Source organism: Palaemon carinicauda, chromosome 6 (assembly GCF_036898095.1).
Source record: "Palaemon carinicauda isolate YSFRI2023 chromosome 6, ASM3689809v2, whole genome shotgun sequence".
Taxonomy (NCBI): domain Eukaryota; kingdom Metazoa; phylum Arthropoda; class Malacostraca; order Decapoda; family Palaemonidae; genus Palaemon; species Palaemon carinicauda.
In genome coordinates this window covers 168,617,979-168,630,678 of record NC_090730.1, presented here as the reverse complement: position 1 = coordinate 168,630,678, position 12,700 = coordinate 168,617,979, and the positions used below count along the sequence as shown (strand labels likewise).

The window sequence follows — 12,700 nt, the reverse complement described above, 5'->3', positions numbered from 1 at the left end:
GTCCCTCTTAATTGTTTAATATCCGGTTATGTTAAAACTATAAAAATACAATATAGTAACTCCTATTTAAAGCTTTATTAAAGAAAATTAATTGCAAGCCTAAGAAATACCGAAAAAAAATGCTTCAGAATTTTGGCGAGTTTGTAAAACGGCCAATAATGATTGTCATGAGTTTGTGCCATAAAATTTCCCTCATTAGTCTATACGAAATGTCATTATTTTCTTATAACAATGTTCATATATATATATATATATATATATATATATATATATATATATATATATATATATATATATATATATATATATGAAATATCATGCAATTCCAAAATTAATATGAAGGAAAACAACTATAATATGCAAATATAAGAATTGAATAACATAGCTTAAATCCTCTGTGTTGGTACTTACTCATTTTCTTGGTTCCTTGGAAGAGGTGACAAGCAGCAAAGGCTTCAAAACAGTAGTTATCAACTTATTGGTGATTTCCGGATTTTGCAATCAGTTTAAGCTCTTGAATTCCAGAATAGAATGTTGTCTGAAGATAGTTTATAATTTTTTTCACACTAATGGCGTAATAATTTAGATGGTTTGTTTATGCACTATATTATTGACTACACAAAATCAGATAAATGTTTATTTTGTGATCGTTGAGGTCTGTTGTGGACCTTATCTTGAAAGCAAAGAGTAGTTCCTCTCCTACCTCGTTTCTACCAAAATACTTATATTTGTTTTGTTCAATCTCAAAGTGTAAACATCACCATGGCCATTATGCAACTGGCCAACCATTGCAACTGTTTGCAACCAGGCCAAGTCCACAAATGAGACATTCAACCATGAAACTGTTGCCAGGTAAAGGTTTGTCGGCTGCGGTAAGGAAACAAACATGACTTGAGGCAGACTCAAGACCTTTAATAAGAGAAAACAGGGAGAACTGAGAGAGCTGGTAGTAATTGAGGTAAGTAATGCACAATTTAAAGGTCTCTTTTTGCATTGAAATATGTTACCGTGTGACAGCTGTTTTATATAAAAAAAAAAAACGGACAAAATTCTCGAATGGTGAATTCCATTATTGAAATTTTGCGTTTTTAACCGAAATTAACGTATCTCCGTTACAGTATAGTTCGAAAGAAAATAATAGCTGTTGCTATAAAAATTGTTAGAAGAATGCATGATATTAAGTTTTTTGTTATCTTGAATATATGCACAAGTTCCCTATATAAATAGAAAATATATGTGACCCCATTTACTAATGATACGTCAAAAGAAATATACGTTGCCTAAGGTCATTCTCACTTATTACTATTTTTCCTATTAATTCTTTTCAATGGGTGGAAGCAGGATATTCTACGTGCTAGTGGTTAATGTTAGATGTGTAGAATACATGTTGCAAGATAATATAATGCTACGGCACATAATTATAGTTTATTAAAGGGTAAATCTTTGTTACTTTTCAAATCTTGCTTTCCAAACTTTTTATTATCCTAATTTTAGATTGCAAACATTCCCAATTAGTCTTTTGGGTAATAGTATAGAACACCACGCTCTCCATTTACTCCAATATAATGTAATCCTGCAGTTCTCACCTTCTTGCACAGTAATTAGGTGGTTATTTAAATCCTGGGAAAGCAATAATTAGCAAGATATGTTGAAGAGGGGAGAAGGGGTTATAAAAAGAAAATAGCTCGGTTTCCTCACTAAATAACATGGAACTGACGTCAACATAGTCAAGTTAAAGTCAACCAAACAGATCGTGATGCCAGCGTACATTTGATATACTGTATATTCAAAATATACTTAATCAAGCATTGTGATTACTCAAAAGTGTCACTATTTGTAAATTGCATATTTTAAGGACACTTCTGAGTAATTAATCCATTTTTAATTAAGTATATTTTGAATATACAGTAAATCAAATGTACGCTGGCATCACGAATTCTGTTTGGTTGACTATGTTGACGTCAGTTCCATGTCGTTTAGTGAAGAAACCGAGCTATTTCCTTTTTATAACCCCTTCCCCCCTCTTCAACATATCTTGCTAATTATTGCTTTCCCAGAATTTAAATAACCCCCTAATTACTGTGCAGGAAGGTGAGAACTGCAGGATTACATTATATTGGAGTAAATGGAGAGCGTGGTGTTCTTTACTATTACCTCCATGATATAGGTGAGTAGGTCAGGTTAAGTGTAAGGGGACCAGAGCCTACTGTTCTGGTAGGACGGTGTATTTTCCTCCGGTTATTATAATTTCAAGAAGGTAATGTATAGAGAAGAAAAGGCTTGTTTTACGTTTATATATCGATTCCCCAGTATGTTTTCCCCACCCAAAACCCCGAGTTCCCACTGGGGGTCCCCCATTATTGGAGGATATAGATGTATATATATTTCTGAAACTATTAATTTGCGACGGGAACGAGTGTCATTTTCGAAGAGAGCGTAATTTTTTCTATTAGAAACAGTAGTTTTTTTCCTAGGTTACATTGCCATGTAATTCACTACAATGAAACCCTAAAGGCTCCAGTTTGCCATTATTGTTGGATGTACAATAGGTGGATTAAATGTTTTCTAATTAAGGTACCAATAGTTATATTTAGCAAAGTATTAGGAAATAAAGAAAATTTAATATGTTCTCACATGCATTTTTACAGTAGGCCTAGCCTACAGATCTTCATTGCAGTAGTTTACAATTTCTGCTTAACTTCTACTGTTTATTTTATATTATTATTTTTTGTATAACTGCAAAATAGTTGTGCATGTGTATAAGAAAATCCAGACTTGGTTCAAATAGAATAAATAAATATCTATATGTATATATATATATATATATATATATATATATATATATATATATATATATATATATATATATACATATAGATATTTACATCGGTGTGTGTGTGTGTGTGTACAGTATATGTATATATATCTTAACTTTCCCCTCCCAAACAGAGCTTAACCTAACCTAACCTAAACATGGGCTTCATTGCTTTGCACAGACCCTCCTACCTAACCTGGCCGTAATCTCGGTGAATCATACAATACTTATTTGTCATTCAGGTGAATGATTTCTTTCATATAGTGAGCAGAACAAATTTGCAGTTTTATTATTTTTTAATTCCTTATGGGTTTATACAGTTTACTGTAGGTGTACAGTTCTAGATATATTGAACCCCAATTGTCGTAAAGCGTCACTCTTGCTCTGCTTAATTTCTCTTATTAACTATACATGCCCTATACATGTATTGTATTTTCAAAATTATCTGCATTATATGGTAATCCATTTTACTCTAGATTTGTTGTTTTCTCTATACAATTTCACCTGGGTTTTGTTTGCCAGTAAATTCTTGGTCACATGGGAATTATGTTCATCTATGCGTCTTACTTAATATTTGTCTTGATTATCAGACTTTTTCTATAATATATTCTACCACTTTGTGTTTTTTTTTTCTGGTAACTGCTGCACAGTTGTGAAGTAGATATTCAAGCAGTTGGTAAATCTTCATCTGAGTACATTTCTATTTTACAGTACTCTGCATTCCTATAAGTTTTTCATTGCTGCTACTTATCTTACCACCTTGTCATTGTAGTGGATAACCTATCCTATCATAGGATGACAATAGCCCAAGCTCTCTCTTGTTCTGTAAACAATGAATATTTTATATAATTACAAAAATAGGGCTAATAGTAGCAAGATTAGTTTACTGAAAGCAATGGAGGGTAAGAGGTAGGTTGGATATAGCTTAGGGTAATTATATTGGACTTGAGAATCTTTAAGCTTAAGAAACCATTCTCGGAATGTATCTTGTTCTTATGTAGGGGATCTACTATATATATGTATATATATATATATATATATATATATATATATATATATATATATATATATATATACAGTATATATATATATATATATATATATATATGTATATATATATATATATATAGATAGATAGATAGATAGATAGATATAGATATATATATATATATATATATATATATATATATATATATATATATATATATATATATATATAATGTAGTATCTGCTTTCGGGGCATAGTAATTTACTTGGGTTATTTTTATTAAAATGGTAAAGAAATTGTGGTATCCATTATTTTAAGACAGCACTCGTTTCATTTTCTTTGTCTTTTCTTGTCATCGGAGCTGGTGTTTTGAAGGAATAAAACATAATTTGTTATTGTGCTGCTCTATTTAAATTTTGCCGACAGCTGTTTCAGCCAATAACTATGGGCTTTCTTCAGGGCATCTCTACAAAATCATTATCCTTGTATAAGAAATCTGATTACATAAAACAAAACATATATAGTATATGAAAATTCTGAAGATATTTTGCACAAATTTCATGAATATACCACTGAAGACATGTGAAATAAAAACAAAGGCTTTGTTTGAAATATTGTTGTTAAACGTCAATAACAAGCCAAACTTAGTACTGTAAATGCCCTTATGGTGATAAAACAGTTGTGCATCCAGAGTACCCGAGTACTCTATAACTGATATAGTTTATAAATTTTAATGTTCAGGAAGAGAGAATGTATGCCCTTCAATGTGTATTACATTGGCCACACGACGATTACCCTTTGGAGGAGTCTTAAACCTCACTGCAATAATGGGGTCATACATCAGTATTCTGTTCATGTACATTAGAAGAAACCTTCTTTAAATTACCTTATTAGGGACACAAAAGTTGTTTATGGGTAGGATGAGTATGGGAGGCTTGTGATTGTTGAAGTATTGCATATCGGATTGCAGCAGCCTGTGTGGAACGTTTAAAGTTTCCTCAGACGAGGAAATTCCACTGCATACTTTCCAAACTTATCTTGAAAGCTAAGGAACTACTGTTGTGGTTACTTGAACAAACAAGAATATGGCATAGTAATTCATCAGAGTACCCACTGCTACTGAGATAGATTTATATGTGGCCAAATTTATGGCAATAGCGAGATGTTCGAACAGTCAGATTTTCAAGAGCCGTCCCAGTAATGGTGTGGGGGACACTAATCTATCATGAAAGTACATAAACTCATAAGGAGCTCACCATGTAGGGTAAATCTCAATTTTTTAATGACTAGCTTTTCGACTATAAGAGTAGGCCTAAAGATTTTTTTCCAATAAAAGGTGTTTGGAACACAAACTGAAAATTTTAAACCGTATTAAAGCCCACAGGGCTTACCACCTGTGATCATATGTTTCACTCATTTTAAGGTGACACTTTTCTAAATTTAGTTTTCTTCATTAAAGATCTAACATTTTCCACAAAGCCTTAGCTTCGCTACAACTTCACGCCCGGAGACTTTCCAGAATCTCCTCACGCAGGGAGATTCTGTCTTCAGTAGCATTTTCATGAACTTTCGGACAACATATCTTCAAATTTTCATATTTGTTTTTTTTTATGGTTTTAAATTTCTTTTCATTTTTGTGTGTATCAATGTATCATCATTATATAAGGATAATGATTTCTTTGTAGAGATGCCCTGATGAAAGCCCATAGTTATTGGCTGAAACAGCTGTCGGCAAAATTTGACTTAATGGAGAAGCAGAGAAAAAAAAAATTCTTCAAAACTCTATTCCTGAACACAAGAAAAATTACAGAAAAATAGAAATGTGATGTCAAAATAACTGATGCCTCAAACATTACATGTAAAAGAATTCGGGAACTCCAACTTCCCAACCAACCAGGTGACTAAATTGATAGCATTTAAATCATGGCAATATCAGGTTTTTATAGACAAATTTCCCCCTAAATTTCTTGAAATGAAAGGCAAGGCAGATACAAGGGTTTGAGCTCAATATTAGGTAGAAATCTATTTCTGCTTGAACACGATACTGTGTTGATTATACTGTATATATATATATATATATATATATATATATATATATATATATATATATATATATATATATATATATATATATATATATATATAAAATCAGCCGTTACTAGTCCACTGCAGAACAAAGGCCTCAGACATGTCCTTCCATTCGCATCTGTTTATGATCTTTTTTATCTCGGTCCACATCCGTAAACTTTCTCAGAATCTGAAACCGTAGCTCGTCAATCCATCGTCTTCTCTTCCTTCCCCTGCTTTTTTTGTAATCTCTAGGGACCCATTCTGTTATTCGTAATGCTCATCTATTATCTGGCATTCTCATTATATGTCCTGCCTGCGTCCATCTCTATTATTCAATCTTCTCCCGTGCATTCCCAGTGCACTTGATAGTAAATAATTATATATTAAAATAGGAATGGAGGAATTTATATTACGGTCACCAGTGCGACGGTTATATGAGGTAAACGAAAATCATCATAAAAACGATGTAAATTGACGAGCAACTTCAAAACGGGTAGCAACTGGGAGACGGCCTAATAATATACCGGATTATGCTTAGCCACGGTTTATGAAGATGAAAACTAGACATCTTGAATAAGTGACTGTGCGATTTGTAACTCTCAGAATTACAATGTCAAGATGTTTGATGCGTCCCCATGAAGTAATTTGTTTTGAATTTTCCGGTCCTTTTTTGTAATGGACTCATTTTTTTTTTTTTGTTACAATGTTAGAATTATTATTATTATTATTATTATTATTATTATTATTATTATTAATTGCTAAGCCACAACCTTAGTTGGAAAAGCAGAATGCTATAAGCCCAGGGGCTCCAATAGGGAAAATAGCCCAGTAAGGAAAGGAAACAAGGTAAAATAAAATATTTTAAGAACAGTAACATTAAAATAAATATCTCATATAAACTATTAAAACTTTAACAAAACAAGAGGTAGAGGAAATTGGCCACTGAACTCATCTTTTAGGTCTATGCTGTTAGTGTGGTATAAGAAAGGTAACGAAAGGCAGTGGAATGTGATAGGCTTTTTTTTATGTGCAATGTTTGGGGGAGACCCGATTTACAAGTTAGTTTAGATTTTATCTTATGTTACATTATAGCTTACCGGAGTGATTGTTTCTTATCTATTTCTTTTAATATTAAGCCATTCTTATTAATTGGATATAGCTCTAGATAAAAACACACACACACACACACACACACACACACAACACGACACAACGGCCACTGCTCCCTCAGTCCTATCAATGCTGACTCCTGCATAAGTAGGCCTACCTTGTGGTAGTTGTATTATTCTTCAATTCACGTAGTATTCCCAGAATAAATATTACTGCAACAGTCAGAAAATTTCATATAGTAAATACTACTACAACAGTCAGAAAATTTCATATAGTAAATACTACTACAACAGTCAGAAAATTTCTGAGAGTAAATGTTACTGCAAGTCAGAAAATTTCTGAAAATAAATATTATTGCAACAGTCAGAAAATTTCTGAAAATAAATATTACTGCAACAGTCAGAAGATTTCTGAGAATAAATATTATTGCAACAGTCAGAAAATTTCTGAAAATAAATATTACTGCAACAGTCAGAAAATTTCTGAGAATAAATATTATTGCAACAGTCAGAAAATTTCTGAGAATGAATATTACTGCAACAGTCAGAAAATTTCTGAGAATGAATATTACTGCAACAGTCAGAAATTTCTGAGAATAAATATTACTGCAACAGTCAGAAGAATTCTGAAAATAAATATTATTGCAATAGTCAGAAAATTTCTTGAATTAATATCACTGCAACAGTCAAAAGATTTCTGAAAGTAAATATTATTGCAACAGTCAGAAAATTTCTTGAGAATAAATATCACTGCAACAGTCAGAAGATTTCCGAAAATAAATATTGCAACAGTCAGAAAATTTCTCGAGAATAAATATCACTGCAACAGTCAGAAGATTTCTGAAAATAAATATTATTGCAACAGTCAGAAAATTTCTTGAGAATAAATATCACTGCAACAGTCAGAAGATTTCTGAAAATAAATATTATTGCAACAGTCAGAAAATTTCTTGAGAATAAATATCACTGCAACAGTCAGAAGATTTCTGATAATAAATATTACTGCAACAGTCAGAAATTTTTTGAAAATAAATATTACTGCAACAGTCAGAAAATTTCTGAGAATGAATATTACTGCAACAGTCAGAAAATTTCTGAGAATAAATATTACTGCAACAGTCAGAAAATTTATGAAAATAAATATTACTGCAACAGTCAGAAATTTCTGAAAATAAATATTACTGCAACAGTCAGAAGAATTCTGAAAATAAATATTATTGCAACAGTCAGAAAATTTCTTGAGAATAAATATCACTGCAACAGTCAGAAGATTTCTGAAAATAAATATTATTGCAACAGTCAGAAAATTTCTTGAGAATAAAAATTACTGCAATAGTCAGAAGAATTCTGAAAATAAATATTATTGCAAGTCTTAATTTCTGAGAATAAATATTACTGCAACAGTCAGAAGATTTCTGAGAATAAATATTATTGCAAGTCAGAAAATTTCTGAGAATAAATATCACTGCAAGTCAGAAGATTTCTGAAAATAAATATTATTGCAACAGTCGGAAAATTTCTGAAAATAAATATTATTGCAACAGTCAGAAAATTTCTTGAGAATAAATATTACTGCAACAGTCAAAATTTCTGAAATCAAATATTATTGCAACAGTCAGAAAATTTCTGAGAATGAATATTACTGCAACAGTCAGAAAATTTCTGAGAATAAATATTACTGCAACAGTCTGAAATTTCTGAAAATAAATATTACTGCAACAGTCAGACATTTCTGAGAATGAATATTACTGCAACAGTCAGAAAATTTCTGAGAATAAATATTACTGCAAGTCAGAAGATTTCTGAGAATAAATATTACTGCAAGGCAGAAAACTTCTGGCCGCTATGACGATGTCAGCTGACCGGTTTTGTTTACACTTTTTCCTATTTGCTCCTCGAACCGCGATATTGTAGTGAGAGTCTACAACACTTTCGCTCGCGAGCATCATCCGGAGGTTGGCGAAAACCTAGAGCAAGAAATGACTACGTGTGATTCCAGTAAAAAGTTCGTATAACTACTGATTAAATTCAGACTCTGTAGCACTTCGAATGGGGATTAATAGTGCAGTTTGTGTAGGGGACATGATGTTCACACCACTTGCTCTTCATATACATAATAAAACTTTCTTTCCAGTGTATTTCACCATCTTTCCAACCATTCCTAACCCCAAATTATTTTCCATTTTTTTACTCGATGGTCTTTGCAGCATTCCTCAAGCTCATATCCGTGATTCTTCTCCTGTTTAGCGTTACTCACTGTTTTTGTATCAACGGAATTTCATCCTCTGTTGATGATACTCGTTTTCATTTTTATATCCTCTTCTACTTTCTCTTGGATAACAACAGCGGCAACAGCCTTTTCCACCATGCGACTTTACTGCAAAATTGTTCCCTGCTTCTACCTTATCAGTAGGGTTTAAACTTTAAAGGAAATTACTTTAGTTAGAAGTAATTGTCATGGTTTCAAGGTAATTCTAAGGTAATTTCGGGTGTACTATAGTCAATTCTTTTTAGTGAGGCAGATTTGCACCGACTCGCAGCAGTGCCCTTTTAGCTCGGAAAAGTTTCCTGCTCGCTGATTGGTTGGACAAGATAATTCTAACCAATCAGCGAGCACGAAACTTTCCGAGCTAAAAGGGCACTGCTGCGAGTCAGTGCAAATCTGCCTCACTAAAAAGAATTGAGTATAGCTTAAAATTTAAGGAAATTGGAAAATGTTTTAAGGTAATCTAAGGTAAAGGGCATTAGCACTAAAGGTAAAGGCCACATAGCAAATTATCGAGTTTAAACCCTGCTTATCAGTATCATTTCAGTACATGTACGCAAGTATGTAAGTGTTTCTAAAAGTGTGTTGTTATGACGTCAGTTCATACGCATTTGCTCAGTAGCCAGCTAAGATGGATAACCTCACCCTCTCGTCTAGACATTACGCAGCAGACGCTACGCATTTGATGGGTCCAATTTTGACATAATTTGAATAGAAGATGCAATATAGAAGAACCATATTTTACCCATAACCTTTTTGAGTGGGGATGCCTTAACGAGGTGAAAGGGTTTGCTATATTAGTCATGGCCAACCATACTAGATTGGTTTGCTGTGAGCGATCAGGAGACAGCTGCGAATGTATATATATATATATATATATATATATATATATATATATATATATATATATATATATATTTATATATATATATATATATATATATATATATATATACTTTTACTTCTAACTTCAATGGCCTGTAGGTAGTAGGTTGGCCATGGCACCAGCCACCCATTGAGATACTACCGCTAGAGAGTTATAGGGTCCTTTGACTGACCAGACAGTAATACATTGGATCCTTCTCTCTGGTTACGGCTCATTTACCTTTTGCCTACACACACCGAATAGTCTGGCCTATTCTTCACGTACTCTCCTCTGTCCTCATACACCTGACAACACTGAGATTACCAAACAATTCTTCCTCGCTCAAGGGGTTAACTACTTGCAATGTTATTGTTCAGTGGCTACTTTCCTCTTGGTAAGGGTAGAAGAGACTATTTTAGCTATGGTAAGCAGCTCTTCTAGGAGAAGAACACTCCAAAATCAAACCATTGTTCTCTTAGTCTTTGGTAGTGCCATAGCCTCTGTACCATGGCCTTCCACTGTCTTGGGTTAGAGTTCTCTTGCTTGAGGGTACACTCGGACATACTATTCTATCTAATTTCTCTTCCTCTTGTTTTGTTAAATTATTTAGTTTATATATGAAATATTTATTTTAATGTTACTGTTCTTAAAATATTTTACTTTTCCTTGTTTCCTTTCCTCACTGGGCTATTTTCCCTGTTGGGGCCCTGGGCTTATAGCATCCTGCTTTTCCAATTAGGGTTTTAGCTTAATAATAATAATAATAATAATAATAATAATAATAATAATAATAATAATAATATCTTTAGTTGGTGTTTCTAAATTCCCTAATTCTGTCATTGCCCATCAAAGTGGCCACGGTTTACTGCGTAGGCCTGTTATTATTATTATTATTATTATTATTATTATTATTATTATTATTATTATTATTATTATTATTACTTGCTAAGCTACAATCCCAGTTGGAAAAGCAGAACGCTACAGGCCCAGGGGCCCCAACAGGGATAATAGCCCAGTGAGGAAAGGAAACATCAAATGTTTCAAGAACAGTAACAACACTGAAATAAATATTTCCTATATAAACTATAAAAACTTTAACAAAGCAGCAGGAATATAAATTAGATAGAGTAGTGTGCCCGAGTGTACCCTCAAGCAAGAGAACTCTAACCCAAGACAGTGGAATGCCCTGGTACAGAGGCTATGTCACTACCCAAGACTAGAGAACAATGGTTTGATTTTGTAGTGTCCATCTCCTAGAAGAGCTGCCTACCATAGCTAGAGTCAATTCTACCCTTACCAAGAGGAAAGTAGCCACTGAACAATTACTGTGCAGTAGTTAACCCCTTGGGTGAAGAGGTATTGTTTGGTAATCTCAGTGTTGTCAGGTGTATGAGGACAGAGGAGAATGTAAAGAACAAGCCAGACTATCCGGTGTAGGTGTAGACAAACGAACGGTGAACCGTAACCAGGGAGAAAGATCCAATGTAGTACTGTCTGGCCAGTCAAAGGACCCCATAAATCTCTAGTGGTAGTATTTCAACGGGTGGCAGGTGGCCTGGCCAACCTACTACTTCGACGTCAGACTCCAGTAATATTTCTTATCGACCGTTTCCTATTTATGGATTACATACAGTTCGTTTGGTTGGTCGGTTTATCTGTAGACTGATAAGAACTTCTGTAGCCTGGTAACAATACCCACCGGCTATGTGCGCGTTTGAGTGATTATAGTATCTTGAAATGGTTGTGATCGGTCGGCCTAGGCAGTTGGATATTATTATTATTATTATTATTATTGTTGTTGTTGTTGTTGCTGTTGTTATTGTTGTTGTTGTTGCTGTTGTTATTGTTGTTGTTGTTATTATTATTAACATTATTATTATTATATTATCATTATTATTATTATTATTATTATCATCATCATCATTATTATTATGATTATTATTGTTGTTATATTGTTATTATGATCATCATTATTATTGTTTTATTATTATTATTATTATTATTATTATTATTATCATCATCATTATTATTATTATTGTTATTATTATTATTATTGTTGTTGTTATATTATTATTATTACCTAAGCTACAACCCTAGTTAAAAAACAATGATGTTATAAGCTGAAGGGTTCCAACAAGGAAAAATAGCCAAGTGAGGAAAGGAAATAAGTAAATAAACAAGAAAAATAATGAACAATTAGAATAAAATACTTTAAGAGTAGTAACAACATTCAAATAAATCTTTCATATATAAACTATAAAAAACAAAAGAAAACAAGAGGAAGAGTAATGAGATAGAATAATGTGCCCGAGTGTACTTTCAATGGCCGATATTATCTAAACCAAGTTCCACAACACTGCGTACTCAATACTTAAGGTTCACATTGACTAAGGACATGCCTGAGGCCTTTGTCCTGCAGTGGATTAGAAACGTCTGTATTGGTTGTTGTTTGTTGTGTATGTATATATCATCATCATCATCATCATCTACTCCTACGCATATTGACGCAAAGGGCTTCGGTTAGATTTCGCCAGTCATCTCTATCTTGAGGTTTTAAATCAATACCACTCCATTCATCATCATCTAC

At 32.8% G+C, this 12,700-nt stretch overlaps 1 protein-coding gene across 2 annotated transcripts in view; it reads left to right on the top strand.

Moving 5' to 3' along the window:
* The first annotated feature begins 834 nt into the window (after positions 1-834).
* LOC137642812 (phytanoyl-CoA dioxygenase domain-containing protein 1-like) overlaps positions 835-12,700 on the top strand; it is a 38,789-nt gene continuing 26,923 nt past the window's right edge. Inside the window, exon 1 of one of the 2 annotated variants that reach the window (XM_068375691.1) lies at positions 835-958. The gene's annotated coding sequence lies outside the window, so the exon portion shown is untranslated. Of the gene's footprint in view, positions 959-2,034; positions 2,168-12,700 lie in introns of those variants that run through there. The other variant, XM_068375693.1, reaches the window with a different exon arrangement.